The 13,740-nt window shown below is 37.8% G+C and overlaps 1 pseudogene; it reads right to left on the bottom strand.

Annotated features, from left to right (window-relative positions):
* The window catches only part of LOC102594499 (uncharacterized), an 85,332-nt pseudogene that overhangs the window by 67,179 nt on the left and 4,413 nt on the right, over positions 1 to 13,740 (bottom strand).

The raw sequence follows: 13,740 nt of genomic DNA, 5'->3' as shown, positions 1-13,740 counted from the left end.
CCCTCAGTGAGGTAGCCTTTTCCTAAGAACATCTCATTCTTACTTACTACATCTTAGTCACAAACTAGGACACACTTAAACCCGTTCTTAACGAGCAGTGCAGCAGAAACTAAATTCTTCCTAATAGTAGGAACATGCAGAACGTTGTTCAAAGTCAACACCTTGTCAGATGTCATTTTCAACATTACTTTCCCAGTTCCTGCAATCCTTGTTGTTGCTGTGTTCCCCATGAACAAATCTTCATCGAACTCAGCAGGAATGTACATTGCAAAGGCTTCTTTGGTAGAGCAAATATGTCAAGTGGCACCTGAGTCGAGAAACCACTCCTTGGGGATTTCCAACTAAGTTGCACTCCGAGATCATTGCACAGAGGTCATCTGCATCTTCCCATCTCTTCCACGATGTTTTGCTTGACTTTTGCCTTTGTCTTTGTCTTTTGTCCTTTCTTGGAGCACGATAGTCAGAAGACTTATGACCAGCCTTACCACAATTGTAACAGTTGCCCTTGAATTTCTTCTTGGCCTGTTCTGACTTTTGTCCGTTGGACTTCTTTCTCTTCTTGCCTTTGGTAGGTAGCTTCTTCAACAATATTAACTCCAATTATTATCAAACTCTTACGAGACTTCTTTTCTACGGTGTTGTTATCTTCCTCAATGTTGAGCCGAATCACAAGATCTTTAAGCTTCATTTCCTTATGTTTGTGCTTTAGATAATTCTTGAAGTCGTTCCACGAAGGAGGTAAATTCTCAATCATTGCAACCACTTGAAACGCTTCATTAATTGCCATGTCCTCAGCAATTAGATCATGGAAAATAAGTTGAAGTTCCAGAACTTGTGATCTAACAGTTTTACTATCTGACATTTTATAGTCTAAAAACTTTGCAACCATAAACTTTTTCAAGCATGCATCTTCTGTCTTATATTTCTTCTCAAGTGCATCCACAATTCTTTCGAAGTTATCATTACTCTATAGACATTATATAAGTCATCCTCTAAAGCACTTAGAATGCAGCCTTTACATAGGAAGTCTGCCTGTTTCCATGCTTCAATAATCATGAATTTTTCTTCTGTCTGACATTTCAGCAGCATGCACTGGAGTTTCTTCATTGGTAAATTTCTGCAGACCAAGAGTGGTAAGCTAGAAAAATACCCGTCGCTTCCATCTTTTGAAATTCACACCAGAGAATTTTCTCGGTTTCTCTACTGGTGGTAGAAAAATTCAGGTTGGTACAACAACATCCACCGTCGCATTGTTGTTTGCCATTTCAGAATCAGAATTTGTAATAAATAAAAATCTATACAGATGGCGCAGTAAGCAATAACTTAAATTAAGTCCAACATGTCAAATTTTGTAGGGTAGCATAGTTCTTTTATGTACACAGGGTTTTGAATGAATCTCAACCATCCGTCGGGGCATTTGTCTGAACTTAAAGTTGAGCTGGTGTAGTCTTTCTTAATGCATCAAGCTTTTCTCCTTATGTATACTTTCTTGGAGATGCATTCACTGGCTTGGCGTCGTATTCATTAAGATCAGTTTCATGGTCTTAGCATTTGGGAGAATTGACTCTCGCGACCATAATGAAGGGTCAATGTATCCAACCAAAGATTGACCATTACGACCATGACCATACGGGCCATGTGATCATGATGAGTAAGTGACTGACAACTATATTTTTTTTCTGCAATTTTAGCATGCATTTCCCCTTATAGTTCCTCCAAAGAAAATTATTGAAAGCTCAAATGAAGGGGGGCAATCTATGGAATTGTTGGGTGTTGTTTGTAGATACTTTGAGGATGTTAGTGTTGGCCAATCTTTGTTTAAAATAGAACTACTGGTTACAACAAACTTTGCAGAAAAATGAAGTTACCAAAGTTTAATGAACCAGTGAAGAATAAAAGAATAGAAATTAAATCACAAAACTAAAATATGTAAATACATACCAGAATCTGGAAAAACAAAATGGAAAGAAGATCAAACCCACTAAATGCATAATGTCCCTTTAAGGAAATTATTCCCCTATAGTATCCGAGTTTGATTTGGAATATGTCCTCTCATGATAGAATGATCTCAATCACCAGTGTATTGATACCCTAAACACTGGTGTCAGCGAGCCACTCAATAGCAGTAAAGTACACGAAGTAAATTTGCGCAGAAGAAGAAGAAGATATCATAAATTTTCGTAAGTAAAAAGTCTGAAGAATTATGGGTATTTATATCCAAGAGGAACTGATTCCGAAAGGTTGCAACCTTTTAGAATCCACACGACCATTCATGAAAGTTTGCAACCTTTCGAACGGTCATGGTTGTTCCTGAAAGTTGCAACCTCTCAGAACAGTCATCTCCAAACGGCGGGAAATTCAAATAAAACAGGAAAGTATTTAAATAAAATAGGCCGTGCGCGGATCCAAGTCAGGTCGGAACGTTTCAGTTAATTAACTAAATAATTGAAACATTTTGGATATTTAATTTAATTTAATTAATCTAATAATTAAAACAAACTTTGACTATTTAATTTAATTTAATTAATTAAATAAATAAATAATCAAATAATTAAAACAAACTTTGTCTGAAAAAATAATCTCTCGATCGATCATATTCCAAATTGAAACCCGAAGCCGAAGCCAAGCTGAGCAAGCGACGACGACGGCACCAGAAGGGTCCCTCTTTCCAACCCTTTTAATAATTAATAGAAGTGTTTCTCTATTTAAACACTTCTATTTTTCTTTCCACCACCAATGAGGGAGAAATGCCTTTTCTCAAAGGATAAGAGAATCTTTTCCAATTTGTCTTTTCATATGGTGTAATCTTTGGCTGCAAAATGTACACTATGAATGAGTATTTAATAAATAAGCTATTTGGTTAGTTATTTCGTTGCTAAGGCATATATATATATATATATATAATTTATTAAATAGTTTTAGATGTCCTTTTGTCTACTATATGTGAGTTGAATTTTATTTTACTTTCCTTTTTTTGCATAGGTTTGCCTGCTCCACTTTTTTCATATGTGAAGAACATAGATCCAGGTCTACCATTTTTTTTGTTCAACTACAGCAATTGGAAGATTCATGGTATCTATGAAGTTATAAGCTCGGGAAAAATGAATATCAATCCATATGGTTGGACGTTAGACGGTTCTGGAAGTACTGAATATCCTACACAGTTTTTATGTCATGTTTTCTTCATATGTAATTTATTTGATTGTGTTGATGATTTTCTTTTTATGCTTTCTCTTGTTTATAAATGAAGGTTCAGAAACGTCTATGTCTGCACTGCAAACCATTGGCGGAAACTTTGTTTAAGCCTATAATTCAGGATAACTATTACAATGATCAACATCATTTCATGTTTGAGCTAGATCGTGTTCAAGCGGCTAATCTAATCTCCAAGTTCTCATCTTCTGTATTGACTCCAATTTTCTAGTGTCAATACACAAGAAAAGAAGTGGAGATCAAATTAGTAGCTTGAACATGATCTAGCTCAAACATGAAATGATGTTGATCATTGCTATAGTTATCCTGGATTATAGGCTTAAACAGAGTTCCCGCCAATGGTTTGTAGTCTAGACATTGACGTATCTGAACCTTCATTTATAAACAAGAAAGTATATAAAGGAAAACATCAACACAACCAAATATGAAGAAAACATGACATAAAACCTGCGCAGAAAATTTAGTTCTTCCAAAACCATCTAACGTGCAACCATATGGATTGATATTCATTTTTCCTGAGCTTGCAGCTTCATAGATACCATAAAGCTCCCGATTGTTGTCTTTGAACAAAAACAGCAATAGACCTGGATTTATGTTCTTCACATATGAAAAATGTGGAGCAAGCAAACCTACACTAAAAAAGGGAAGTTAAACAAAACTTAGGAACAAAATAACTAAGCAAATAGCTAATTGAGTATACACTCATTCATGGTGTACATTTTGCAGTCAAAGACCACGCCGCCAAGTTGGTTTTTAGTCAAAGTTAATCTTTGTCTTCTTCAATAAGCAGTTGTTGTGACTGGTGCATGCAAAAGTAGTTCATACACTAAAGATATTCATGAAAGGTTTTTGGCATCACTAAAGTCGTATGTTCTACGTACAAGACCATCACAAAAGCTTCCCTTTTCACCTTTCAGTCACGAGTTACATTTACTACAAATTCCTCTTATATCTCTCCATACATATCTTGAGGAGAAAAAAGACAAAGCTAACACTGTTTAGAATTCCGTGAAAAACATGGCTTCTAAAAGAGAAGGCATAGGCTTTAGAAAAGAAGACGAATGACAGAGAGTCAATACTTCATTGAAAATTATAGCTAGAATTTCACATACCTTTCACTAGGACAAAACTCCAAAGAAGTAATATTAGTACCCAAGTGCAACCTCTTGTGCAAAGAGGAGATCTCCATCTTTGTCACATCAATAACACATACATCACCATATTTGCTTCCCCTGGATTTAAATGACAAGCATAGATTCAAATCATGCATCAACAAACTAAATGCCGCAGCAGATAGGAATGCAAATGGGGTGGTGTCGTTAAAGCCTATGCGGAATGGAGCAGGTTACATCTTATGTGGATGCGGGGGGTTGTTGGAACAAATCTTTTTAAAATTTAAAAGGGGGGGGGGGGGTTTGGAGATAAGATACAACTAGGTGTCTGAAGTTGAAGTTCTGAGGGATGACATAAGCAAACAAATTTTCCAGATATAAATTCTAGATATCACAGATCTTTTGGAATTATTCTTAGTCTGAAATTTTGATTTAAAAAATATTATTCCTGATCATTAAATTTTGATCTGAAACTTATCCTTTAGTTCTTTTTTATGTTTTATGTTTCTTTTTGTTTTTGATTTGTTGGGTTCAGAAATGAGCACATAAATGTGCAGTCAAGTCAAAACAAGAACAAAATGGAAATGAAGTAAATAACTATCTGCTTTCCTTTTATAGTTTAGATACTGAAGTTTAAATTTTCTCAAGGAAAAAAAAACACACACACGGTTTGAAAGATCAACTCTTCTAAATTGATTGGTATAGTAATCTTTCACCATCTACCTCATTTCTATCAGCTTTTAATGAGGGAAAAGGCATAAGTACCCTACTGAACTACGACCGAAGTTCCAAGGACACTTTATCTTTATCCCATTACCACTATATATACTATTTTACCACCTGAACTATTTTAAAGTGTAATAAACACACCCTTAAACGTGATAAGAAGGATTCCACATTTTCCAATGGGGAGAAGGTATTCCCTTAATGGAGTATTTGTGTGAGAAATAGGAAGACGATTTAGTAGAATAAATGGATGGGAAAACGTCGGAAAAAATTCATCGGCGACTTCTGTACGTGGTGAGCATGTGAAAAATAAATTTTAGTTCTAGAAAATGAAAAAAAAAATAGAATTTGACTCTATTTCACAAAGAAAGAAAGGAAAATAATTAAAAATATATCAATTTAAGTTTTAATGTTAATTAATTAAGTGTCCAAAGTAATCATATTTTAACTTTTTTTCACCCCTAACATGCCTCCGAGTGAGTGAGCACACTCTTTGTATCACCTCAACACCGAAGCATGTATTTATAACACTTTAAAATGGCTCAAAGGGGTAATAGATCCCCATAAAGGAAAGGTGTGTTCCTAGAACTTCGGTCATAGTTTGTTTTGTGTTGTGGTTACGGAAGAAAAAAAAAGGCAAGTGAACCTAATTTGAGAGGCTAAAATAAATAATATTACCGATTATATGACACTAATTTTGTATTACCTAAATATAACAAAATGAAAAAAAAAATCTTCAGCGGGAAGAGGCGAGTTGAAAATTATGTGGGTTAAAGGTTCAACCCCCGCCCCATTGCCAACCCTAGTTGTATAACACCAAAAACCATGTATGGGAGGGGAGACATTCATCAAAATGAAGACAAGTCAAGAGTAGCAAAAGAACTTAATTCATGCAAAAAGTTCAGAAAAAGACATGATATTTTTGAAAGATGAGAACACTTCAAATTAATTTGATGAAATCTTATACAAACTTCAACTGGAAGGGGAATAGGAACCAGATGCTACTCTGTTTTAGGTCCCCTTCATGCCTCATTTTGGCCTATCTCATCATGAGACTTCAAATGTCAAATCAACTCAATGATTTATTCAACATCCATGTAAGAAAAAAATACTTTATCCAAGATTCACAATTGCAAAATCGATGTCAAATTCTTTTAGCTTCAACAGTGCATATCTAAGGAAAGTATTGGACTGTAAAGATGTTGGTAATTGAAATTCAACATTACTAGGAGACACAAAGGGATAAAGATCTTACAATGCGAGATATTTCCCATCCAAACTAAGAGTCATAATGGAAGCTGGCTTATTATACAGGCTTTTATGTCTAATTTTCTTCCATGTACTGATGTCCCAAACCGAAATCAATGTCTTATTGCCTATTTTATTGACACAAGTTTGGATAGTTACACAATGTTTTCAATAAGAAAAATTACACAATCTAAATTTAATAACTTCATTAACTAAAGTCAGACTTTCGAATACCTTTTTGAAGAGTAGTGAACAAAAATTGTTTTGTCCCATCTTTAGAGAACCTGCAGAGCTCAATATTCTCATCCTGCAATGTGGAAGACATGATATCATAACATAAACATAAAAATGGATAACCAATTGTCTAACTGGTAAGATGTCATATTATTCAGAACTTACTGCATTTCGTGACAAAGTTATTGGAACACCGTCCCTTTGTGTTCCATATTTTGGCGGCACCAACTGTGGACGTGGAAGCTAAGAACTCTGAATCTAAGATGTATATATATAAATAGGAAAAGACATTAAAATCTTGATCAAGAAAATCATAGGAACAATAATTCTTAAGATTCCATAATCCATGGATTAAGTATCATTTCTGCAACTGCAATAAGAGGCACAGTAACTTCAAGACTCTTAAATCTTTTGAAACTTTTTTTCTAGGAAGATTTCATGATCATATTCAAAAATCAGATTCACACTTCAAAACTCAAAGAGTATAGCATGAATGCAAATCCATGCATAAATGCATTGGATTAGGGTTTCTTGATCGGGAATGTATCGTTCTTGAAATATCAACATGTTTATTTCTTCTATGACATTTCTCACTTCTTAAATATAACCAATAATGGATAAAGTATAATTCTGTATCCAAATTCAGTTAATGTAGCTTTACATCCAATAATATTCACCTCCAAGATATAACCCTGCAAATTAGGTCACCATTCGTCTCCTTATTCACTTCCAATTCCACATGAGAACAAACTACTTTAAACACTTAGATAAGATCACATAGAGCAACAACAAAAAATTGACAACCTGGTGTGATGCGTAACAAATGAACCAAAAAGATAAAATTCACATAGGACTATAATTGGATGAAAAAAGCACTTCATTCTGATCTTTGAAGTGAAAAATCTACATCAGAATTGTTAAAAGACACAAGACTAAAATCCTTCACTTCATTTTCCATCACTTAGTTTCTTGAGAATATAATCGACGTTTTCAGCACTAAAGTGTGAGAAAAGTAAGAGAACAAGATGTATCACTAATCAACTGCAACACCCCGTATCCTAGACAGACCAAAATGCAGATTTTGAGAAGTTGCAGGTGCAACCCACGGTTGCCATCCACAAACCATAGGTCAGACCACGGCCCGTGCTGGTGGTCCGTGGTTCACCACTGCAACCCCTCCCCAAACCCAGCTTAGAAAATTGGCTAAGTCTCGACCCACGGACAGACCCACGGACAGACCCACGGTCTGTAGGTCAAACCATGGTCCGTGGTCTGTGTCCGTGGATCGAGGCCCTCTTTACCCAGCCTATAATGCAAACGACGGCCGACCAGCATGGACCGTCATTTGATCCACGGTCCGTAGGTCCCGTCCGTCAATCACTCTGACAATGGTTAAGTCAGGGGTCTTTTGGTCTTTTCCTATTTCGTTGGACCCCTAAACTATATCGTTTAGACCCTAAATTATGAGGTTTTAGTTAGCTTAAGCCTAGAAACATAACTAGAACTTACCTAAGTTAAGTCATTAATCATAACATAGAAAATTAGAGCGTAAGAGGAGAAGAGAAGTCAAGAACCCTAGTTCAAGAACGCATTAAGTTTTCTTCAGTTCCAACCCAGAAATCAAAGGTCTTCTCTGTGAAATTCATCACCAAGTATGTGGGATTTCACTAGTGGGTTCCTTTCTCCCATTAGATCCCTAGAATTCAGTCAGATTCTTGATTCCATGATTATGAACAGACCTAGGGTTTCTAGAATTTCAATAGATCATCATGAATTAGTTATTTAAATGTTTTAAATCATGTTAGTATGTTAATATTCAGTTTATTGCATGAATTTCAGAACCCTAGCTATGTAATTATGTAGTTCTTGAATTATACATGTTATGTCAGATATTTCAGTTATTCAGTTATATATGCTTCAGTTATTAATGCATCAATATCAGTTTAATTGTTGCATACTCAGTTTGCATGTTCAGTTGGAGCTATCCAGTAACTTATAGAAATTCAGTCATAATGTGTTAATTACTTAATCCATTGAGTTGGACTAGGGTTCAGCGTACCCAAATAGTTCCAGAACTACTAGCCACGTAGGTTGTAAGTCCCCTATGTGGGCATCATATCAGTGATCATGCCAACATGCCTTTATACCTCTGGCAGGGTATATTGGGTCCTCTCGATGGGGCGTATACATTGGACTCAACATTTAGCTCATGTGGTTTTATTATCGGTTATTAGTAGCTCCCACAGTTCAGTCAGACTCTATTGCATTGATCATTTATCAGTATATCCAATATTCAATTTCAGCTTGTTATAAATTAGTCACTGTATCCAGTTATCTCATTATTCAGTATCTGTATCATGTTTAGATTATGTCATTGCTTATTTGCTTTGTTCAGTTATATGTTATTTCAGCTGTATTCTATCCTGCATGTTCAGTACCTTTCAAGTACTGACGCATACGTGCGTTACATCTTCTCGTGATGTAGGTTCTGGTTCTCAGCATCCAGATCACGCTTAGATCGGTTCTCGATCTCCAGTTCAGCATAATTAGCGGTGAGTCCTCATTTTCCGAGGACAATAGTCATGAGTTTCTTTTCAGTATTTTTAGTCCTTTAGTTCCAGTTTTGCTAGACTTAGCTGGGGCCTGTCCCAGCATTTCTAGTCAGTTAGAGGCTATTTTCAGACATAGTTAGATTCAGCTTAGTGTTGAGTTAATATCATGTTTGTATTAAACTTATCAGTTATCAGTTATCTCAGTTATAGTATATGGGTATTCCGCATCATTTCAGATTTATTTATGATTATAGCTTCCGCACAGTTTCTATTATTCAGTTTATTTTTAGTATGCTTATGATCATGCCAGCAGGGTTTGCTTGGGATCACTTGTGGTCCTAGGTCCCGTGTCCGCGTCTCAGGGGTAGTCTCGGGGTGTGACAAACTTGGTATCAGAGCACTAGGTTTAAGTGTCCTAGGATGTCTGAAATGCCGCACTAAGTAGAGTCCTTTTCATGGGTGTGAAGTGCACCACATCTAATGAGGGGGAGGCTACAAAGTGTTTTAGAAAATATTCATTTTCTTGTGACTCTTATCGTGCGTAAGATATGATCTAAATTCCATTCTAACTCGACGTTCTATGTTTTAGTGATCATGCCTCCTCGTAGAGCTAATGCGAGGAATGCAAATGCCATGAAGGAAAACACAACTCCTCCAGTCCCTAATCAAGAAGTGTGGAATGCAGAATTCAGGAATGCTATTTAGATGTTGGCTCAGAATGTGGCCAACCAGAACAATCAGCGGGCTCTAGTTCCGGTAAATGCCAATGTTGGGTCAGCTACAGCCTGGGTGCAAGACTTTGTTAGGATGAATCCGCCAGAGTTCTTAGGATCGCAAGTTGGAGAAGATCCCCAAAACTTCATTGATGGGGTCAAGAAGATCTTTGAAGTGATGCAGGTAACTGGGAATGATCGGGTTGAGTTAGCATCTTACCAACTTAAGGCTACGGCTCATATCTGGTATACTCAGTGGAAGGAGAACAGGGGTACAGATGTAACTCCTATTACTTGGGATTGTTTCAGTGAGACCTTTCTAGACAGGTTTTTCCCCATAGATTTCAGAGAAGCAAAAGCCCATGAATTTATGAACTTAGGGCAGGGTAACATGACTGTCCAAGAGTATAGGCTCAAGTTTAACCAACTCTCCAGGTATGCTCCTCACATGGTTGCTAATTCCAGGGCTCAGATGAATAAGTTTCTATATGGAGTGTCAGACCTAGTGGAAAGAGAGTTTAGGAATGCTATGTTGTTGGGAAACATGAACATCTCTAGGCTCATGACTCATGCTCAGTAGGTTGAGGGTGATAACCTTAAGGAACATGCTAAGGAGACTAAGAGAGCAAGAACATGTAACTACGAGTATTCCCAACAGAAATTGGGTGGTGGAAATCGCTCACAGTTTCAGCAGAAGTCTTCGACTCCAGCCTCTTCATCAACTAGTGTTCCTTCCCCCAGGTTCCGCAACGATCAGAAAGGTAGGGCGTCAGGCTCTAAGTCTCAAGGTAGTGTTTCAGGCACCAAAACTTACCCAACTTGCCCGAAATGTAACAAGAACCATCTGAGCGAGTTCCTTGCAGGTAAGGAAGGATGTTTTGGGTGTGGTCTGTCTAGTCATAGATTGAAGGATTGTCTTTCTAGACAGGGTCAAGGAGGAAATAATGGTAAACCTCAGTCTACAACTTCAGCAGCACCAGCAGGTCGCCCGACTCAGCAGGGTAACTCATCTGGTACAGGTGGCGGACAGCGCCAAAATAGGCTATATGCTTTTCAGGCTCATCAAGATCAGGAAGATTCTCCTGACGTAGTCACTGGTACATTACGAGTCTTTGATCTTGATGTTTATGCATTGTTAGATCCAAGGGCTACTTTGTCTTTTATAACTCCTTACATAGCAGTCCAATTCAATGTTAGCCCACATAGTCTTTCAGAACCCTTCTCAGTCTCTACTCCAGTCGGTGACCCAGTTATAGCTAGACGGGTATGCAGAAATTGCCCTGTCACAATCTCTCAGAAGGTCACCTCAGCAGATCTTGTAGAGTTAGAAATAGTAGACTTCAATGTCATTCTAGGCATGGATTGGTTACATTCCTGTTATGCCTCAGTCGATTGTAGAACTAGGATTGTTCATTTTCAGTTTCCAGACGAACCAATCCTAGTTACATTCATGTTATGCCTCAGTCGATTGTAGAACTAGGATTGTTTGTTTTCAGTTTCTAGACGAACCAATCTTAGAATGAAAGGGTAGTAACTTAGCGCCTATAGGTCGATTCATTTCTTACCTTAAGGCCAGAAAGATGATCTCTAAGGTTTATCTCTATCATCTAGTTCGGGTTAAGGATTCTAGCTTCGAAACTCCAACTCATGAGTCAGTTCCAGTGGTTAATGAGTTTCCAGAAGTGTTTCCAGATGATCTTCCGAGAGTTTCTCCCGAAAGGGAAATCGACTTTGGAATTGATCTCCTTCCAGATACCCATCCTATCTCTATTACTCCTTACAGAATGGCTCTAGCTGAGCTTAAGGAATAGAAAGAGTAGTTGAAAGACCTTCTAGATAAGGGCTTCATCAGACCTAGTATTTCGCCATGGGGTGTACCAGTGGTGTTCGTAAAGAAGAAAGATGGTTCTCTCAGAATGAGCATTAACTATAGGAAGTTGAACAAGGTCACAATCAAGAATAAGTATCCCACCCCTAGGATTGATGACTTGTTTGACCAACTTCTGGGTCCTAGTCATTTCTCAAAGATAGACCTCAGATCTGGTTATCATTAGCTTAAAGTCAGAGATAGTGACATTCTGAAGACAGCCTTCAGAACTCGGTATGGTCATTACGAATATGTAGTTATGTCATTTGGACTAACCAATGCTCCTGCAACTTTCATGGATTTGATGAACAGAGTGTTCAAGCAGTACTTAGACTTGTTCGTTATCGTCTTTATTGATGATATCCTCATTTACTCTAGGAATGAGGAAGAACATGTGAGTCATTTGAGAGTTGTTCTGCAAACTCTCAAAGATCGCCAGTTATTTGCAAAATTTAACAAGTTCGAGTTTTGGTTACAATCAGTTACTTTCCTTAGGCATATTGTGTCTAGTGAAGGAATTCGCGTAGATTCTCAGAAGATAGAAGCAGTGAAACAATGACCCAGACCTACCTCTGCTACAGTTATCAGAAGTTTCTTAGGTTTAGTGGGCTATTACAGACGGTTCGTGGAAGGATTTTCATCTATAGCCTCAGCATTGACTAGGTTGACTTAGAAGATGGTCAAGTTTCGATGGTCAGATGATTGTGAGAAAAGCTTCACAGTCTTGACTCTACCAGAGGGTTCAAATGATTATGTGATCTATTGTGATGCATCCAGGGTCGGCCTAGGTTTTGTATTGATGCAGCGAGGTAAGGTTATAGCTTATGCTTCCAGACAACTTAAGGTGCATGAGAAGAACTATCTGACTGATGACCTTGAGCTTGCAGCAGTGGTGTTTGCACTCAAGATTTGGAGACACTACTTGCATAGTGTTCATGTAGATTTGTTCACAGACCATAAGAGCATCCAGTATGTATTCACCCAGAAAGAGTTGAATCTTCGTCAGAGAAGGTGGCTTGAGTTCCTAAAAGATTATGATATGAGCATGCATTACCATCCAGGTAAGGCAAATGTAGTAGAAGATACTCTTAGCAGATTATCCATGGGTAGTGTAGCACATGTTGAAGAAGAAAGAAGAGAGCTAGCAAATGATGTTCACAAACTTGTTCGCCTAAGAGTTCGTCTTATGAGCATATCAGATGGTGGTGTAACGGTTTAGAATGGGGCATAATCTTCTTTGGTAGTAGAGGTTAAGGAAAAGCAAGACAGTGATCCAATCTTGCTTGAACTTAAGGGTGCAGTCCACAATCAGAGAGTGGAGGTTTTCTCCCAAGGGGGAGATGGTGTGCTTTGCTACCTGGGTCGATTATGTGTTCCTAATGTGGGCGAGTTGAGACACATATCCTTGAAGAGGCCCATAACTCCAGATATTCTATCCATCCAGGAGCCACTAAGATGTACCACGATTTGTGGGAAGTCTATTAGTGGAATGGTATGAAAAGAGATATAGCAGACTTTGTGGCTAAGTACCCTAAATGCCATCAAGTCAAGGTAGAACATCAGAAACCAAGAGGCATGACTTAAGAGATTGACATCCCTACTTGGAAGTGGGAAGTGATAAACATGGACTTCATCACAGGTTTACCTCGTACTCGCAGACAACCTGACTCCATTTGGGTGATTGTTGATAGGGTTACTAAGTCTTCTCGATTTTTAGCGGTCAAGACTACAGATTCGGTGGAGGATTATGCCAAGCTTTACATTAATGAGATTGTGAGGTTGCATGGGTTTCCTTTGTCTATCATCTCAGATATAGGTTTTCAGTTTACCTCTCATTTCTGGAAGTCATTTCAGAAAGGTCTTGGTACTAAGGTAAATCTGAGCACAGTATTTCATCCTCAGACGGATGGTCAGGCAGAGCGTACCATTCAGACCTTAGAGGACATGTTGAGAGCTTGTGTGATCGACTTCAAGAGTAGTTGGGGCGATCACCTTCCTCTTATTGAGTTCGCCTACAACAATAGTTACCATTCCAACATTCAGATGGCCCCTTATGAGGCATTGTATGGGAGTAG

The sequence above is a fragment of the Solanum tuberosum genome, unplaced genomic scaffold (assembly GCF_000226075.1).
Source record: "Solanum tuberosum cultivar DM 1-3 516 R44 unplaced genomic scaffold, SolTub_3.0 scf00019, whole genome shotgun sequence".
Lineage (NCBI taxonomy): Eukaryota > Viridiplantae > Streptophyta > Magnoliopsida > Solanales > Solanaceae > Solanum > Solanum tuberosum.
This window is presented reverse-complemented; position numbering and strand designations above follow the sequence as displayed.